This window comes from Triticum aestivum, chromosome 4B (genome assembly GCF_018294505.1).
Source record: "Triticum aestivum cultivar Chinese Spring chromosome 4B, IWGSC CS RefSeq v2.1, whole genome shotgun sequence".
NCBI lineage: Eukaryota > Viridiplantae > Streptophyta > Magnoliopsida > Poales > Poaceae > Triticum > Triticum aestivum.
The window spans coordinates 239213729-239232127 of NC_057804.1; the positions used below are offsets into that span (position 1 = coordinate 239213729).

Genomic DNA, 18399 nt, shown 5'->3' on the forward strand with positions numbered 1-18399 from the left:
TGTATCATTGAACTTACTGTGTAACAAGTGTTTTTTTTCAACAACAGTCTTTTACTCATTTGAACTGACCCAACTACATGACATGTACTAGTAGTAATCACAACATACAACTTGCGGTGGTACTTGAACCTTATAAAAACTGTTGAAGCTACTTCGGACTGATGCATAACTTTATGTTTTTTGACTGGAACTAAAGCAAGCACATTATGGGTACTGATAGTAACCTCGAACATCCAAATTGTGTGTCAAGTGGCAGGGATGTAATGAACTGATGCAAGCATTTTGCAATGTACAATCAGCTTCTGTATCATAGGACATGTGCTACTGATGTAGTACACGCTGTACTAATGAACTTAATAGTGTAACATATATAAAGAGCATAGTGTGTGCAATTTTTAAATCAAATTTTAGCGTAGTAAGACTGATGAACTGACACAAACGTGGTATTTTTCTTCAGGCAAACCCAGATCTGAATACATTTTTTGAACTGATCGTTTGTGCTTCGGAAGCAATCAGGCAGATTGAATTTTGAGGAAAATTCGTGTGGGAAGCACACATCACCTGAAGTGGCATGTTCTTGCATCTAACATCTTCCTCTCGTCGGCGGCGTACTGGCGTAATCTTGGAGAGCGGATTCATTGATGCAGGCAAGGAGCTTGGGGAGACGGCGGTGCTCCAGATTCTTGTGGAGCTCCGGGGAGGCAGCGACCGGTGGCGGGGATCACAGATCCGTCAAAGGAGCTCTAGCAAGGGGGAGGCTGGTGGCGGGGATCACGGCCCCGTCGAAGGTGCTCCGACAAGGGGGAGACGGGATGCGAGGATCACGACCCCGGCGATGGATTCGGCGGCGGCCAGTCACGGCGTCGTGGGATCACAGTCCCCGAGGGAGGTCAATGGCACAGTTTAAAGCAGCGGCAACAAAGTTGTTCAGCTAATCATCAACCCAGGCAACAACGTGCTCAAAATTTTCAAGACTACTATTTTTGTACCTAGTGAATTTATATGTATCGTAGTCAGGAATAATAAAGTTCAAGAATATATAAAATACTAACAAAATAACAAACATACAACGTTCATAAGATACATTGGTACCTGACAAAGTGACGATCATCATGATAATCAAAATAACAAGCATATTGTTTCTCATATAGGTTACTGATCTATTAAGATCATTGTACCGCAGAGACAGAAAATTTCTGTACCGGATCATCTTGAGATGCAAAGAATGAATTCCTTAATGTTTGTCAAATGTTTGAAAAGTCCAATTCAAGAGTTGTGGTCTGGAGCAGAGCAATAGGTCAGAAGCAAAAAAAGGTAAAAGTAGTACAGACAGATTACAATGGAGAGCTGCCAATATCAATGTGATAGATACTAAAAGTGAAAGAGACACCAAAGATACACTGCAAGTCTGCAACCTAGATTATCCAAGTTATTCCCTCCGTCCCATAATGCAAGACGTTTTTTGATACTACACGATACTAGTGTAGTATCAAAAAACGTCTTACATTATGGGACGGAGGGAGTAATAAATACACTTTCATCCTAGATTGACCATATAGGATATTTATTAGACAAAGTTAAATAAGCTACTATGCTTGTTCTAGAAGGCTAGAAGTTCTCACATTATTCGGAAAACAAAGAGGCAGACACGCCAAATTCAGTGGCCATATCTTTATACAACACTGATCTAGGAAAGCCCTGTCATGAGATATATATGACTACCATTGGTACATCGTGTGTCTTAAGGTAGCTCTCCAACTACTCAATGGTGACCAAATCGACATGATCTGTGCATCAGCTCCTCAAGTAGACGCAAATCAGGATGCGCAGTACTCCGTAGAAAGATATGCAAGCATAAGTAGGTGGCTAATTGAACGTGTGTGCTGCATGATTTTCTGCTACCTGGAGTTAAATGTGAACAATCTGAGATAAATATAAATACTCATGCGAACCTGGATAAGGTTAATTTATCCTTCTTTGTATAAATACCAGGATGATGTCAATTTATCCAAAATAAACCAGACAACAATCTGAGATGTAATGGACTCGATTTTGTATTGTCTCTGATGTTCAACACATAACTAGTCAATGTGCATTCTGATCCAATATCTTGGTTGTACATACCCGGATATGGTTTCACAAGAGAAACATCCAAGGTCTCAAAATGAAACTGACCTAACATGCAAGTGTTGATCAAATTAATGATGCAACTGTAAATCTGCAATTATATTTGTACGGCAGAATAGTAGAAAGACACAAAGGCTCAAGCTTTTGTAATTACCTGTAGAGAAGAACTCCGCCGATGAGCTGACGCAGGGGATGAAATCTCATTATTATCAAAGTCGGTAGCCCACGCCAATGAACGACCACCTCAGCGGCGCCCTGGGGGCGGAGCAGGACCATCTCGTGGTAGCCCATTTTCTCGGCGAAGAACTGGCCGTTAAGGTCGTCGGACATCATGTAGAGCACGACCACCTCCTTTGCTCTCTAGTTGGTGCTGAAGTTGCCCTCCATCTCGCTAGTATCCCAGTCCAGGCGGCCCTTTATCTCCTGCGGCAAGGGGATGAGGTCGATACATCTAGCGTCGGGGTGTAGCGGAGGATGTGCGCTAGCCTGATGCAGCTCCGATGATCTCGGGCACGCAGATGTCGACGCCCGCGCACCAATCCCAACCTGGGGGTAGTGGTGTAATCCACCAACGCGAAGTGCGCAACCACCACCATCGTCCTCGTCCTCGAAGGCGACGACGTCTGCCGGGGAGGAGAAGATGACCGACAGAGGAGAAGGGGATCTTGACGATGACCACGGCGTCGACCCTAGGGTTGGAGCGGCCGAGCCGCATGTAGCATCTCCTCACGTGCAAGAGCGGCGTCAGGGGCGCACGGCTGCGCTGTCGTCCGACAAGAAGCACGCAGAGGCTCCTCTCCCGTCGCTTGAGATTGTGGATGATCTGGACCTGGAGGAGATCGAGCAGGAACCGGATGGAGGAGTCGGCGCTGACTCGAGGGCGTTGGTCGGCCGATGGAGAGCGGCAGCGGCAGAGGAGGGGAAAGATGAGTTGGGGAAGGTGCGGAGCCGGCTTTGATTGTCGCCGGTGGTGGAAAACCGCAGGGATGAAGGCACGTCGGGTAGGGGTGGACGCGCGGTGTTGGCCGGCAGTGGCGGTGCACGGCGGAGGGGCGAGGGCCGGTGGTGGCGGCGCGCGACGGCGACACACTGTTGGTAGAGATGGGATTGGGAGGTAAGGTCGTGGGCTTCCGGGTCGGGCTTTTTTTCTCGCCCATGCCGATTCGGGTTAACTGGAACAATAGGACTGCGGGTTGATTACAGTAAAAATATAGGGGGTTTAGCATAAATATGTCACGACGGTGAACCCGACGGGAGTCAATCCGTGCTTCATTATTAGGGATTATTAGGGAAATATAGCTCACGGTCCTAGATCCTAATCCAATAAGCATGACTGAAGACACCCCCACCCCTGAAGTTCAAAATCTCAAAAAAATAAAAAATCTAAATATTTGATTCATCGGTATCCCCTTACATATCAGTTAGAATCTAAACAGAAGAACCTTGACAGAAAAACTATTGCCAACCAATTTCCTAGCTTTACAGCAGATTGGAAAATAAACATTCACATGGATAACATTCCAGATCATGAATAACTTAACAGTCATTCCTTGGATTTAGGTAAGAATCATATCTAACGTTGTATGGCTCGTGTGTATCAACTACATTTCGTGTTCTATACATGCTTATTCATATCAATGAATTTGAAATATGAATGCTATTAAGCAATCTAATTTGCATAAAGGAAAATCTTACAAAGCCACCAAATAATACTTTTTTAATGTGAAGCCACCAGAGAAGATGAAGACTGAAAAGTTCGAGATAACAAAAGGGCTTTTGGGTATTAACCTTTTCTGATATTTATCTCCAACATTTTTTTGAGAAGCGCTAGAATGATATAGATAGGGGCTTTGGTTGCAAAATACTGCAGTAAACAGATGTCGTATATGCTTTGCAGAGTACTACTCATGGTGGTAACAAATATCATTTTGAACATCTATGATCACTCGAAGGATAATATAAGCCCATTGCATTATTTTTACTGTAAGTTGATGATGTCCTAAGGCACTATAAATTTAGGTGGGCAGCTAATAAATATGGTCAATCAGTCAACCAAGAAAACTTTGGTAGGTATGGCTAGTAAACTTGAGTACATGTGCAATCTGGCTGGTAAACTTTGGTAGATAAATCGAATCAGACATCATTGCAAATGATTCTGATCGCAACAAATATTTAATATTCTATCTGATTGCAGTGCTAACAATTATATGAGGCAAGCTTAATGATAACGACAGGAACACAAACAAAGGTCTTAGAATCATTATTTACAAATGAATGCTCTACAATGGGATATACATCAACACTATTAGCTACAACAACAAATTGGTAAAATAGCCAAGTAAAGTGTCATATTAGTCTGTGAAGACAAAACATAATTCAGATATCTCACCATATCTTTTGGAGATTGAATGTACCAAACCTTAACTTCATGTGCAAAATCTCCCTAGAGATCCTTCAGAGAAATTTCTTTTTCGCTTTATTTCGTCTCTTAAAACAGACGAGTAATTATTTTTTCTTTATATGTTCTCCTCAATTGATTTGGAAAATAATAATAAATGAATAACATTTGGATGGAAACGATCATTTTTTATCCTAAGCCATGGATGCATCATGCATGACCAATCTGTGTACAGTGGAGATGAAGAAAGCTCACAAGCTAACATAAACTAATGGAGGAACTCGTTTGGCGTATGGGGCCTACATGTAGTAACGTATATCCACTATGAATCTAACCAGTGGTGATTCCACTAAGGAGGCTTCAATAGGCTTAAGCCTACCCTTCAAAATCCTATTTAAGCTAAACATACTACTTGAGCAGTATATTCTGGTGGTTTACATGCAATAATTGCAATGCATTTGCTAATTAGACTGTTTTAAGCCTACCCTTCAATGTCCTGCTAGATTCGCCACTGAATCTAACATATAAAGATCAAAGTCTCCTCACCATGACTCGTTGGAGTTACGTATGTACGTAGCGGCTGCCACTCGATGGCCACCAGATCCCTACCGTTGCAGTATCGATTCCTTGTCACCATGATCATGGGTACCTAGCAGCAGCATACATAAGGATATGCACATAACATGAAGCAATTGTAATCAGCAAGCAGCAGCCTTCTCTGTGTTCTCTGTATAGATGTGTAGTAACCAAGTAGCAGCATGAACAAAATTGCAGCAGCGGGCTGCTGCTCTCCTCTCTGATCTCTCTCTATATGCAATACTAGTATAGCAGAACATCAAAATTAGCAACGGCAGAGCAATCTTGAGAAAATAGTATGAATATAAATAAAAAGATTCTAATGTGTTTATTCTGGCATATTGTAACATTCAGTGTGTATAGCTGAGTTCAACACCAGCTATAATGGCTGCCAATCTTGGTTAAGTACTGATCAAGTAGCATTCGACTGAACAAAAGCAATAAACTTTGGTCTTTATGTCCAGAGTAAATTAGGAATAATAGTGAGCAAAGCATATGAACATATCTCATTATTCAAATCTTAAGTTAACAGATCTACAATGTGCACCCTTGTGCACAACCCATCTCTAAGAAATTGTTTGGAACATCATTGATAGAAATTTATTAGCAGAATTTAAGCTATAACATTGTAGGCAATACAAAGGAATTCAGATGTAAGCTGAATCTTCCTTGAACTTTCAGCCCTGGCAACTCCGACCCATTAGTCATTAGTTCAAAGTTCAAAACTGATGATAGAATTGGACGATGGCGTACCTTGGATGGAGCACATGCCGACAATGTTTCGGCAAACTAAGTGGAGCGGCGAGATTGGAAGCTTCGGGCGCGACTAGAACTGATGCCTGACGGTGTACATGAGGAGCTTACCTGAGCCGATTGCACTCATCCCTTGTCCCACTCCCACACTTCCATCTTGTTGAGTCATCACAGCTACTATTCTCCTGTTCGTATCTATTGCATCACCCAGCCATGCAAATCATATCAGAACAATGTAACAATCAATGATTTAATTAGCATGGCACAAAGAGTCAGATCGACCAATAATCAATATGTCACGGCATGCATGTATCATGAATATGAATCAAGCAAGGATACATTACATACCTCGAACTCCGCCGCGGCGGAATCTATCTGCCCGAGCATAGTTATCGCCGCTGGTCACTCTGTGCTTGTCCTGCGGACTCGAGCCAGTCACCGTCTACGCCGAGGCAGCCCACACCGTATGGAAGAATCGATATGGAGAAATTGTACAGCGAGAAAAGAGTTTTAGGCACACACACCGCCCTTGACTCGCTTGTCCTCGGCGTCCGGCAAGGCCCAGTACGCCGTCCCGGCATGGCGGCGGAACGGCAGGGGAAGAGGCCCGTGGTGGCTCGGCTTCGCGGGCCGTGGATCACCTTCAGCTTCTTCATCTTCCGCATGAACCCCACCATCACCCTTCCTACTCGCTCTCCTAGGAAATCCACCTCAAATCCCATGGATTCCTAGTGGGGATCAGTCGAATCGACCGCTGGTTGCTTTTGGTGCCGGCGGGCTTGAAGATTGTAGGCGGATTGGGTGCCGGCGGGCTTGAAGATTGCAGGAGGTTGGAGCCCAAGAAGGCTCAGGGTGGCGCAGGAGAAGATTGGTGCAGATGGAGAAGGGAAGGAGACAGAATTGCAATGGGTCGGGGAAGAACATTGGCCGCGCGACCGCACGTGGGGGCGGCGGCGGCGGCACCGTGCCTGTAGGTATCGTGGACGAGAGCCCGTGCTGGTCTATTTCTTTTTACAAATCTCCTCCCCTGTGCATCAGCCAAGCTCACAAACAAAATGTTTTTTCACTGCTGACCACTTAAATTAGTACCGCGGGTTAATTACCTAAAACAACAGGGATGATTTTATAAAACCGCCATGTGGAGAGACTCCGCCGGAGCTCCCCATCTCGGTCGGAACCGGCAAGGAACGCCGCCGCCATGAACTCGGAGTTCAAACCCCGCCTCCTCACCTCCTCCTCCGCCTCGTAGATCGCCTCCATGCCGTCCCCTGAATAGGATCCGGCCCCTGCCTTGACTCCTCGACCGGATCTGGCCAGAGATCGCCGCCGTTGCGCCCAGCGTTGTCTGCATCACGACACCATCTCGCTCGGAACCTGACTCAGGAGGAAAGAGATGTTGATGGACTACGGGCTGATGATGTAAAATATGAGGTGTTTTTCTAAAAAACATGCTGAACGAAACGTTATTCACTTATAATCGTGGACTGTGGGTTAATTACCCAAAAGCACAGGGTGTGTTTTGCAAAAACACCGCAACGGTGAACCCGACAAACTCAACCCATGCTTTATTATTAGGGAAAGAAAAAGATATAAGGCTGGACTATTCCGTTACTAGTAACAGAATAACGTTCTGTTACCCCTCGGCCCTATAAGGGCGCGACGCGCCTACACCGCAGAAACTCCCCGACCCACCTCGAACCTAACCCACCTCCTTACGCCGGAGGCAGCCGTCGTGGACGAGCGAGCGACGGCGTAAGACAGAGCGAGGGAGCCCGCGGCACCATGACTGGCCGCCGACAGATCCACCGCCGTCATCTCCTTCCTCGCTGGCAAAGCAATGATGGGGCCGTGATCCACGCCCCCTGCCTCCACCCCTCGCCGGAGCTCCTTCGCCGGGGCTGTGATCCACGCCTCCCGCCTCCCCCTCGTCGGAGCTCCTTCGCCGGGGCCGTGATCCTTGCCTCCCGCCTCTCCCCTCACCGGAGCTCCTTTGACGGGGTCGTGATCCCCGCCACCAGCCTCCCCCTCGACGGAGCTCCTTCGATGGATCCCTGATCCCCGTCACCAGTCGTTGCCTTCCCGGAGCTCCACCAGAAGCAAGAGCGCCGCCGTCTCCCCAAGCTCTTTGCCTGCATCAACGGCGTTGCCTTCCAAGATTATGCCAGTACGCCACCGATGAGAGGAAGAAGAAGACGTCGGATGCAAGAACATGCCACTGTAGGTGATGTGTGCTTCCCACACGATTTTTCCTCAAAATTCAATCTGCCTTATTGCTTCTGAAACACAAACGACCAGTTCAAAAAATGTATTTAGATCTAGGTTTTCCTGAAGAAAAATACCATGTTTGTGTCAGTTCATCAGTCCTACTACGCTAAAGATTTGATTTGAAAATTGCACACACTATGCTCCTTATATATGTTACTCTATTAGGTTCATCAGTACAACGTGTGCTGCATCAGTAGCACATGTCCTATGATACAGAAGATGGTTGTACATTGCAAAATGCTTGCATCAGTTCATTACACCCCTGCCACTTGACACACAATTTGGATGTTCGAGGTTACTGTCAGTACCTATAATGTGCTTGCTTTAGTTCTAGTCAAAAACATAAAGTTATGCATCATCCCAAAGTAGCTTCAACAGTTTATATAAGGTTCAAGTACCACTGCAAGTTGTATGTTGTGATTACTACTAGTACATGACATGTAATGGGCTCAGTTCAAATGAGTAAAAGACTGTTGTTGAAAAAAAAACACTTGTTACATAGTAAGTTCAATGATACAGAAACTAGGAGTACTTCTAATGTAGGTGCATAAGTTCTAGAGGAAAAACAAAAAAGACTTGCATCAATTTTATATTAATGCCTATTGTTCCCAAGTTCAATGTTCAGTTTACAAGCAGTGCACCAAATGTTCATCCATCAGTTATAGGTAAAAACGATATAAAAAAATTGTGCATAAGTGATGCATCAGTGTTAAAAACAGTACATCAGTGTTGAACATGTCCATCCATCAATTCGACTGAAAGTACATCAGATAGAATTAGACAGCAAAGTTTAATAAAGCCCAACATTGCAAGTTCAACTTATACGTTACCTTCGGTACATGACATCTTACCCATATCATGTATAGGAGAAAAGGCAGAAAAGATTAATCCCATAAGTATTGAATGTCGTTGTAGAAACATGCAAGGTGGCACACGCAGGGAGGGTTCGATGAGCCAAGTAGATATGATGCACTGCCTGGTTGGGTAACACCAGAAATGGCCCCCGGATACTTCAACAATACAAGCAGATTTCAAGCTACACCAGAATCAGCACAAGCACGGAATGGTTCTTCTCTGCAGCAAACATCGCTTACTGGGAATACAAGCTTTGCCACTGCTGGGGTGCAACAAGGTCCAGAATGTCGCCAAGAGCAAATATTTTCCTTTCCTAGAGCATGCAGAAAAGCAAGGACACCCAGGCTTCCACCAGTCGCTCCATCAACATCAATCATCTGTGCTGCACAAAAGCGGTTGTGACGGGAAGACCAGGCCAAAGAGACAGGAATGTTCGCCACTCTAGCAGGGTGCAAAGTAGAAGATATGAGCCATATATTCAGGAGCATCCTCATTACGAATCTGAGCGAAGACAACCATACAATGAGAGATGGAGAGCTTCTTCAACATTGCTCCCTCCAAGAGATGCATTGTTGCATGTGCCGAGGGTGACACCACCCGCGCCGATACGCCAGGGTGAACAGAAAACACAGGATGCAGCATATAGCTATACACATGTAAGCATCCATTCAGAAAAAACATAGAAGCACAGTCCATACCCTAGTACTGTGACCACCCCATCTAACATTTTCATCACCGTGTTTTGTTTGCTCACTTTTGCATGCAACCCCTAACATTGAAGCTTACATTCTGCCACGGCTAGAGATGCGCTTTAAAACTTTCAAAGAAGCAAAGAACTTCTACAACGTATATGCAAAGCACACGGGTTTTGCTGTCAGGGAAGGCTCCAAGGTTAACAACAAAGTCGACCTTTATGGCACGTGCTATGGAGTCTATGAATCGAAGGTTTCAGATGCAAAATAGGTAGCGGAACAAGACCACAACCAGGACTAACTGCGGGGCTAAAATGAGGCTAAAGACGAAAAATGATGGAACACTTGTTGTAAAGGAGATATGCTGGGAACACAACCACAAACTATTGGTCAACCCCCAAATGCTTGTCTTCTTGCACTCCCACAAAAACTTTGTCAGCACAATCTTGGAGTATGTCAAGTACCTACAGTTCAAAGTCATTGAACACGTGCAAATTATGAGCATATTGGGAAGTGATGACTGAGGGAGTCCTGGATTATGGGGTCCTCGGACAGCCGGACTATGTACTTGTGCCGGACTATTGGACTATGAAGATACAAGATTGAAGACTTCGTCCCGTGTCCGGGTGGGACTCTCCTTTGCGTGGAAGGCAAGCTTGGCAATTCGGATATGTAGATTTCCTTCTCTGTAACTGACCTTGTGTAACCCTAGCCCCCTCCGGTGTTTATATAAACCGGAGGGTTTAGTCCGTAGGACAAGAACAATCATAATCATAGGCTAGCTTCTAGGGTTTAGCCTCTACGATCTCGTGGTAGATCAACTCTTGTAATACTCATATCATCAAGATCAATCAAGCAGGAAGTAGGGTATTACCTCCATAGAGAGGGTCGAACCAGGGTAAACATTGTGTCTCCCGCCTCCTGTTACCATTAGCCCTAGACGCACAATTCGGGACCCCCTACCCGAGATCCGCCGATTTTGACACCGACATTGGTGCTTTCATTGAGAGTTCCACTGTGTCGTCACCATAAGGCTTGATGGCTCCTTCAATCATCCACAATGATGCGATCCAGGGTGAGGTTTTCCTTCTCGGACAGATCTTCGTATATGGCGGCTTCGCACTGCGGGCCAACTTGCTTGGCCATCTGGAGCAGATCGATAGCTACGCCCCTGGCCATCAGGTCAGGTTTGGAAGCTTGAACTACACTACCGACATCCGCGGAGACATGATCTTCGACGGATTCGAGCCCATGACAGGTGCGTCATACAGTCACGATGAGCATGACTTAGATCTGCCATCGGACGGTGTTCAGGAGAACGCACCTGCAGCTGCCCTGGCCTTAGATCCGGAGCGGATCATGCCATCCGAGGACGGGTGGATAGACCCCGCCACGGAGGCCACACACTCATCAGCGATAGAGCCGAACACAGACTTCGCCCCCAATGAGGTCTGTGTCATCGGACCCTCGGACTCGTCTCCGGCCACAGGCTCCGAACCGCGCACATCCGTGCCTATCGAACCTGATTCGGCACCGATCATGGAGTTTACCTCCGCGGATATCTTTCAGCACTCGCCCTTGGGCGACATGCTAAATTCATTGAAATCCCTCTCCCTGTCAGGAGACTCTTGGCCGAACTATGTCCGGCTTGAGTGGGAAGTGGACGATGAAGAAATTCGTTTCCCACCCACCACCCACTTAATAGCCACTATCGACGACTCAACCGACATGCTTGATTTCGACTCCAAAGACATCGACGGTATGAATGACGATGCCGGAGAAGAACAGGAACCACCGCCCACAGGGTGCTGGACAGCCACCTCATCATATGATATATACATGGTGGACACACCCAAAGAAAACAACGGTGAGGAACAGAAGGATGCAACGGAGGATAATCCTCTGGAGAAGCAACCAAAGCACCGACGTTAGCGGCACCGCTCTAAATCCCGCCATAGCAAAAACAGCGATAATGGCACAAGAAAGAATAATACCCCGGACGACCCCAAGGGTAACGACGACCCCATGGACCCAGCGATGGAGCAGGATGAGCCAGGGGACGGCGAACATAGTCCGGGGCTGCTGTCCGATCACAGCGATGCCGAAGATAAAACTTATAAACTTGTCTCCGGAGAGGAGAACAGTCCGGACGACGATGCACTCATCATCCCGGAAAAGCACTTGGAACAAGAGAACCTCCACAAAAGGCTTATCGCCATCGCGAGGAGCTTGAAGAAGCAAAAGCAAAGGCTTAAGGCCACGCAAGATACGCTCAACCACAGATGGAACAAAGTGCTCGACACCGACAAAAAATACGGTGGCGATCGCCACACAAAGAGCTACCCAAAACGCAAGCTGCTGCCCGAATTCGACAACGAGGCCGTCGCGCCCATCCCGCCGAAGAACAATGCGGCCGATCTACCGGATCGACCACCCCGTGGCCGAGACAGAGCGGCTAATGATGCTGCACACAAGTCAGCACACGATCTATGTGAGCACCTGGACAAAAAAGTCGGTATGGCCAGGTCCATCTATGGATCTAGGAAGCATGCTCCTACGCAGGATCACGGACACCAAGCCGACTCTACTGATCAAATAGCAGCTCGGAATCAACACTGAACACTACATCCGTCAGGCTCATGCCATGACACATCCAAATACAGGGGTGCCGCACACCCCCTATGCTTCACCGATGAGGTGCTGGATCATGAATTTCCAGAGGGGTTTAAACCCGTAAACATCGAGGCATACGACGGAACCACAGACCCTGCAGTCTGGATTGAGGACTTCATTCTTCACATCCATATGGCTCGCAGAGACGATCTTCAAGCCATCAAATATCTGCCCCTCAAACTGAAAGGACCAGCTCGGCACTGGTTGAAAAGCCTCGCCGAAAACTCAATTAGAAGTTGGGGGGAACTCAACGACGCTTTCAGGGCTAATTTTCAAGGGACCTTTGTCCGACCTCTGGATGTAGATGATTTAAGTCATATAATTCAACAGCCCGGAGAGTCAGCTCACAAGCTTTGGAACAGATTCCTCACCAAGAAGAACCAAATTGTCGACTGTCCGGATGCCGAAGCTTAACAACTTTCAAACACAGTGTCCGGGACGAATGGCTCGCCAGACACCTCGGCCAGGAAAAGCCAAGGACAATGGCAGCCCTAACAACTCTCATGACCCACTTTTGCACGGGTGAGGACAGTTGGTTGGCCCGTAGCGGCACCAGCAACCCAGGCACATCCGAAATCAGGTATGGCAATGCGAAGCCGCGAGGCAATAAAAACAAGCATCAAAATAATGAAGACAGCCCAGAAAACACAGTGGTAAACACCGGATTCAGGGGCTCTCAGCCTGGTCAACGGAAAAAGCCATTTAAAGGCAGCAGAGATGGACCATCTAGCCTAAATAAGATTCTAGACAGATCCTGTCAGATTCATGGCACCCCCGAGAAACCTGCAAACCACACCAACAGAGAGTGTTGGGTATTTAAGCAGGCCGGCAAGCTAAACGCCGAGCACAAGGGGAGGGAGCCGCCAAGTGAAGACGAGGACGAACCTCGCCAGCCGAACACGGGGGTACAGAAAAAATTTCCACCGGAGGTCAAAACAGTGAACATGAGCTACATCACCCGCATACCAAAGAGGAAGCGCAAACACACACTCCGAGACATATACGATGTAGAGCCCGTCGGTCCCAAATTCAACCCATGGCCAGCCTGCCCGATCACTTTCGATCGCAGGAATCATCCGACTAGTATCCGGCATGGAGGTTCGGCTGCCTTGGTGCTCGACCCAATAATTGACGGATACCATCTCACCCGAGTCCTCATGGACGGCGACAGTAGTCTTAATCTGATATATCAGGACACTGTCCGCAAGATCGGGATAGACCCGTCAAGAATTAGACAAAGCAATACTACCTTTAAAGGAGTAATACCAGGCGTAGAGGCCCGCTGTATGGGCTCTCTAACATTAGAGGTTGTATTCGGTTCTCCCGACAACTTTCGAAGCGAAGAACTAATCTTCGACATCGCTCCATTCCGAAGCGGCTATCACGCACTACTCGGAAGAACGGCCTTTGCTCGTTTCAATCAGTACCGCATTACGTTTATCTTAAACTTAAGATGCCCGGTCCATGTGGCGTCATCACAATGAGTGGAAATACAGAGCGTTCCTTGTGTGCGGAAGAATATGTGGCAGCTCTAGCAGCCAAACCACTGAACGGCCTCTCCAACCCAAATAAATGATTGGTAGTTGAGACCGCGAACACGGTTAGACGTGTCTAGTGCACCACGAGTCGTAGCAGCCCAGATAAACCTGAGCTTGGTCGACGGATACGCCCCCATATGTGGGGCTAGGGGCTGCCCGCATGTAAAAGGGTCCATAGTTCGGCTCGACCCTATTAATACACAATAGATTGAATTCTCATGGTTCCTTAAGAATAACCAACTTTTCGCACGGTCACACCAGATTCTTTCACCTGGGTTTTTCTTTTTTTTACAGATGACCATCGTGCTACACCCTTCCAGGATATGGCACAATGGAGACAAAGGCGCAGACGTGCAGCAGGGCCCCGTTCAAAGGTTTCTTTTTAGATTAAGACCCTGTGTAAACCTTTTTTTATTGTCTCTTGTTGCCTCACACCCTCCAGGTACTTAAAACAACCAAGAGGGATACTGGCGTTATTGGCAAGCTCTTTCGTCATGCCAGATTAATGCACGTACCTGGAAATTCAGGGCTAATTATCGAGGGCGGTACTCCGCCCAGTATATGTTGTAAAGTCCGAATACCTTCGGGAGTGTTCGGCGTCACGAGTTTGGCCTTATATGCATCAGCTCTGAATCATGTCTTTGGTCAATAGTTGGTTTTTCCCGGCTCCCGTGTTTTGCTACCTTACGTTCCGCTCTATCGGCTAAGGTGGCATCGGGATAACTACTACGATTGTGCCCTGGTTCATCTGGATGAGCACCTCAGTAGAGAAAGCCGAAAACTGACTGTCATGATAAAGCGAGAGACTGGTCAACCACTCGATGACTCAGCGGAATCTTCGCGATTCCTCCGCATTAACGAAGGACTGGTTTCCTGGTCACGTATGTACGTGCACCATATTCGGATGAACGCAAATATACCAGGGGATATATAGTAACCCCACCGTCAAACTCCTATGGCTAAGTGAAAGTGTTAAAGCTATATAGTCCGATTGCCTCGTTCGCCGCGCCACCACCTCCTTAATGGACCAAGACGTTGGATCAAGTGTGACTACGCGCTTTGCCGAACACCCCCGCATTATATGCGAGGGGGCTGAAGCTGATGACTGCAAACTTTCAGGTTATATACAGATATACATAAGGGCCGCACAGGAGGCACTACAATACTTCATGGGCAAAAGTATAAATATAGCCTTTATTATGAAAAAAGCATTGTTTTTACAATCAAGATACATGTCACTGGAATATGGTACTCTTTGAGCACTGAGCCTCTATTAAACGGGCACCCTCTAAGACTTCCTCAAAATAGTGCTCGGGCGAGTCCTGGCCCCCGGGCGGACCCCCGGTTGCAACAGCGGTGGCCTCCATCTTTGCCCAATACGTCTTAACATGAGCAAGAGCCATTCGCGCACCCTCTATGCACGCCGACCTCTTAACAGCGTTGATATGCGGCACAACACGAAGAAATTACTGCACCAAACAAAAATAACTACATGGGCTTGGTTCCTTCGGCCACAGATGATCCACGACAACCTTCATGGGAAGCCCGGACAACCTATGAAGCTCGGCCCACTCGGCCATTTGCTCATTCAACAGCAGCGAACGCTTTGGAGCACTAAACTATGACCAGAACAATCTTTCCACCTCATGATCTTTCCGATCCTTGAAATACTCTGTCGCATCAGCAGCACTCTTTGCTAAATCCAAGTATGCATCTGTAGAGATCCACAATTGATCAAGAGGGGCATATTTCGGATCGCCGAACTTCGTCCGCAATAAAAAGGGCTTCCTTGCTGCGATATCACCGGCTTGCCAAAGCTCCTCCCGCGCCGCTCTGATTTCAGAGCGAGTTTCCTTTGCTGCTTGCAAGGCTTTCTCTAGGTCAGCCGTTTTGTTTGGTTTTCCCTTTTGAGAAGCTCATATCGGCTGGCGGCATTTTGTAGCTCAATAGCCATGTTGGCCATTTTATCCTCACTTCGGCGATGCGCAGCCTGTTCGGCCTTTAATTCTTCAGCTGCCTTCAGGGCGGCCGCATCACTTCTCCTGGCTTGCTCCTTGGCTCGGGCAAGTTCTGCCCGAAGGGTCTCCACGGCGGCAACTCCATTTGCTGTCAAAGCATACTATAAATACTAGCATCATGCTCTTCTTAATATTTGTTGACCACCCGTATACATACCCTCTGCCTCGTCAAGCCGCTTGTTAACAAGCGTGATATCCACATCCGCCACGTCAAGTTGCCGCCTCAATTCAGCAAATTCAGCAGTTCGGTCAGCCGCCGGATCTGCAGCCGCCTGCGCACGAAAGCAACGCTATCATTACCTGAGACTATGTTCCTCTGCTCACCGCATCTGGACGGCAACCAGAGTCTCAGGGGCTACTATCTATACAAAGCACACCTTGCATTTGCGGTACAGTCAAAAATATATATATTCCTTTGCGTACCTCAAAGCCTCTTAGCAGGCTCGTAAAAGCTCCATTCAACCCGCTTTTTGCGGATGAAATCCTCTCAACCACCGTGCCCATTAAGGTACGATGTGCCTCTGAGATAGTCGCTTGCTCCAGAAGACCTATCAATGTGTCCGGTTGTAGACCGGACAATCCCGGGCTTTTTCTATTGGTCTCCTTAGGATCCGAGAACTCCGGACTTCGGGCGGCCGAAGAGTTACCTTTTGGCCTTTGCGGATCAGGAGAAGTCCTCCGCGACGACACCTCAGGGTCGTCCGTCTCATGAGGCGGGGAAGCAAGAGGAGGCATTTCGCTCTCCATCATCTCCGAAAGAAGATCCCCCGAGGACGTACATTGTTGAGAAGGACTATGAGCCGGAGAGCAAAACATATGTCTCGGTTGTTATTCTCAGGAAAAGAGTAGGGCATATTTACTAATGTGCCTTTGTTCACTTACAGCCCGGTTGACGGCTGGCCCCCTTATGGGCGGTGTGCGCTAAGGATGCCCTCCAGGGCAGGCCCCCCTGGTGAAGGTTTCTTCCCTTGTTTGGAAACCCCCGTTTCCAAGTCTTCAGGGGCGGTCCTTTTCTTCCCGTGGGGAGAGGGGATTCTAGATTCACCTCCCCGATCATCCTCCGACGCGGAGGCACTAATTCCCCCGGGACGGATGTGTAACGTATGAAGCCCGCTTTTGGCTTCTCTATTCCTCCCCTCGTCTTCTCCTGATGGCACTTGATAAGGTGCGCGAGCCAACATCCTGGTTAGTACAGGATCCGGCGAGCCTTCGGGAAGAGGGGCCGAACACCTGATCCTCTCCGCCTTTCTTATCCAGTCCTAGCCGAGGGTAGTTTTTCAGAATAATGTTGTGACAAATATAATGACAACATGTTCAGTCGTGGAGCTACTTACTTGGGTATCTGGACGATTGCAGTTGAGACCCGCATCCTCGGTGGTGTCCGGACACTTTATTCGTGATCCGAATAATAATTTATACATCCCTTCGAGCGTCATGCCGAAGAAGTGTTGAATGGTTTGCGGTCCTTCCGGGTTGAACTCCCACATACGGAGAGATCGACGTTGGCATGGCAGGACCCGACGAACTAACATTCCTTGAATTACTATGACGAGACTGGTCCCTCTTGAGGAGATCTCGGATGCGGCTTTGCGATGTCAGCACGTCATTAGCTGGCCCCCAGTCCAGCCCTTTGTTGACCCATGAGGCCAGTTGGGGTGGAGGGGCAGAGCGGAAGGCTGGGGCGGCTGCCCGCTTTGTACCTCGGGGTGCTGTGATGTAAAAACACTCCCGTTGCCATAGGTCGGACACCTCTGGGAAGGAACCCTTTGGCCATAAGGCGTCGGCACCTTTGCTTATTATAGCGCCTCCGCACTCCGCGTGTCGCCCGTCGATCATTTCGGCTTCACATTGAAGGTCTTGAGCCATAAGCCGAAGTGTGGGGTAATGCGGAGGAAGGCCGCACACACGACGATAAACGACGAGATGTGAAGGAAGGAATCTGGAGCTAGATCATGGAAATCTAGCCCGTAATAGAACATGAGCCCTCTAACGAAGGGATCAAGACTAAAGCCTAGCCCTCGGAGGAAGTGGGAAACGAATACAACACTCTCGTTGGGTTCGGGAGTGGGGATAACCTGCCCTTGAGCAGGTAGCCTATGAAGGATTTCGAGGGTCAGATACCTAGCCTCCCTAAGCTTCTTGATGTCCTCCTCTGTGACGGAAGAGGCCATCCACCGGCCTTGAAGGTTGGATCCAGACATGGTTGAAGGTCCGGAGCGCTTAGACTGAACCTTGGGTGTTGGAACTCGAGGTAGGGGAAGGGAAGGATTGGGCGTGGAAAGAAAAGGTGTAGGAACGAAAGTATGTCTAGAGGGGGGTGATTAGACTACTTGACCAAATAAAAGTCTATCCTTTTCCCAATTTTAGTTCTTGATAGATTTTAGCAACGTTCAAGCAATCTTAACACAATTCAAGCAAGCATGCAAAGAGTATATGAGCAGCGGAAAGTAAAGCATGCAACTTGCAAGAATGTAAAGGGAAGGGTTTGGAGAGTGCAAACGCAA

General features: G+C 47.7%; 1 long non-coding RNA gene across 4 annotated transcripts; it reads right to left on the minus strand.

The window, feature by feature from the left end:
- Nucleotides 1-235: 235 nt before the first annotated feature.
- Nucleotides 236-7241, minus strand: LOC123091892 (uncharacterized). 4 transcript variants are annotated; one of them, XR_006443749.1, is made up of 3 exons: nt 6203-7156; nt 2282-6049; nt 236-1902 (listed from the first exon to the last, which is right to left on the minus strand). It is a non-coding gene; the product is annotated as an uncharacterized lncRNA (long non-coding RNA). The 4 variants fall into 4 exon arrangements; XR_006443750.1 differs by lacking the exon at nt 236-1902 and having other exon boundaries at nt 2070-6049; nt 6203-6272; nt 6379-7228; XR_006443751.1 differs by lacking the exon at nt 236-1902 and adding an exon at nt 2070-2175 and having other exon boundaries at nt 6203-7172.
- Between the last annotated feature and the right edge of the window lie 11158 nt (nt 7242-18399).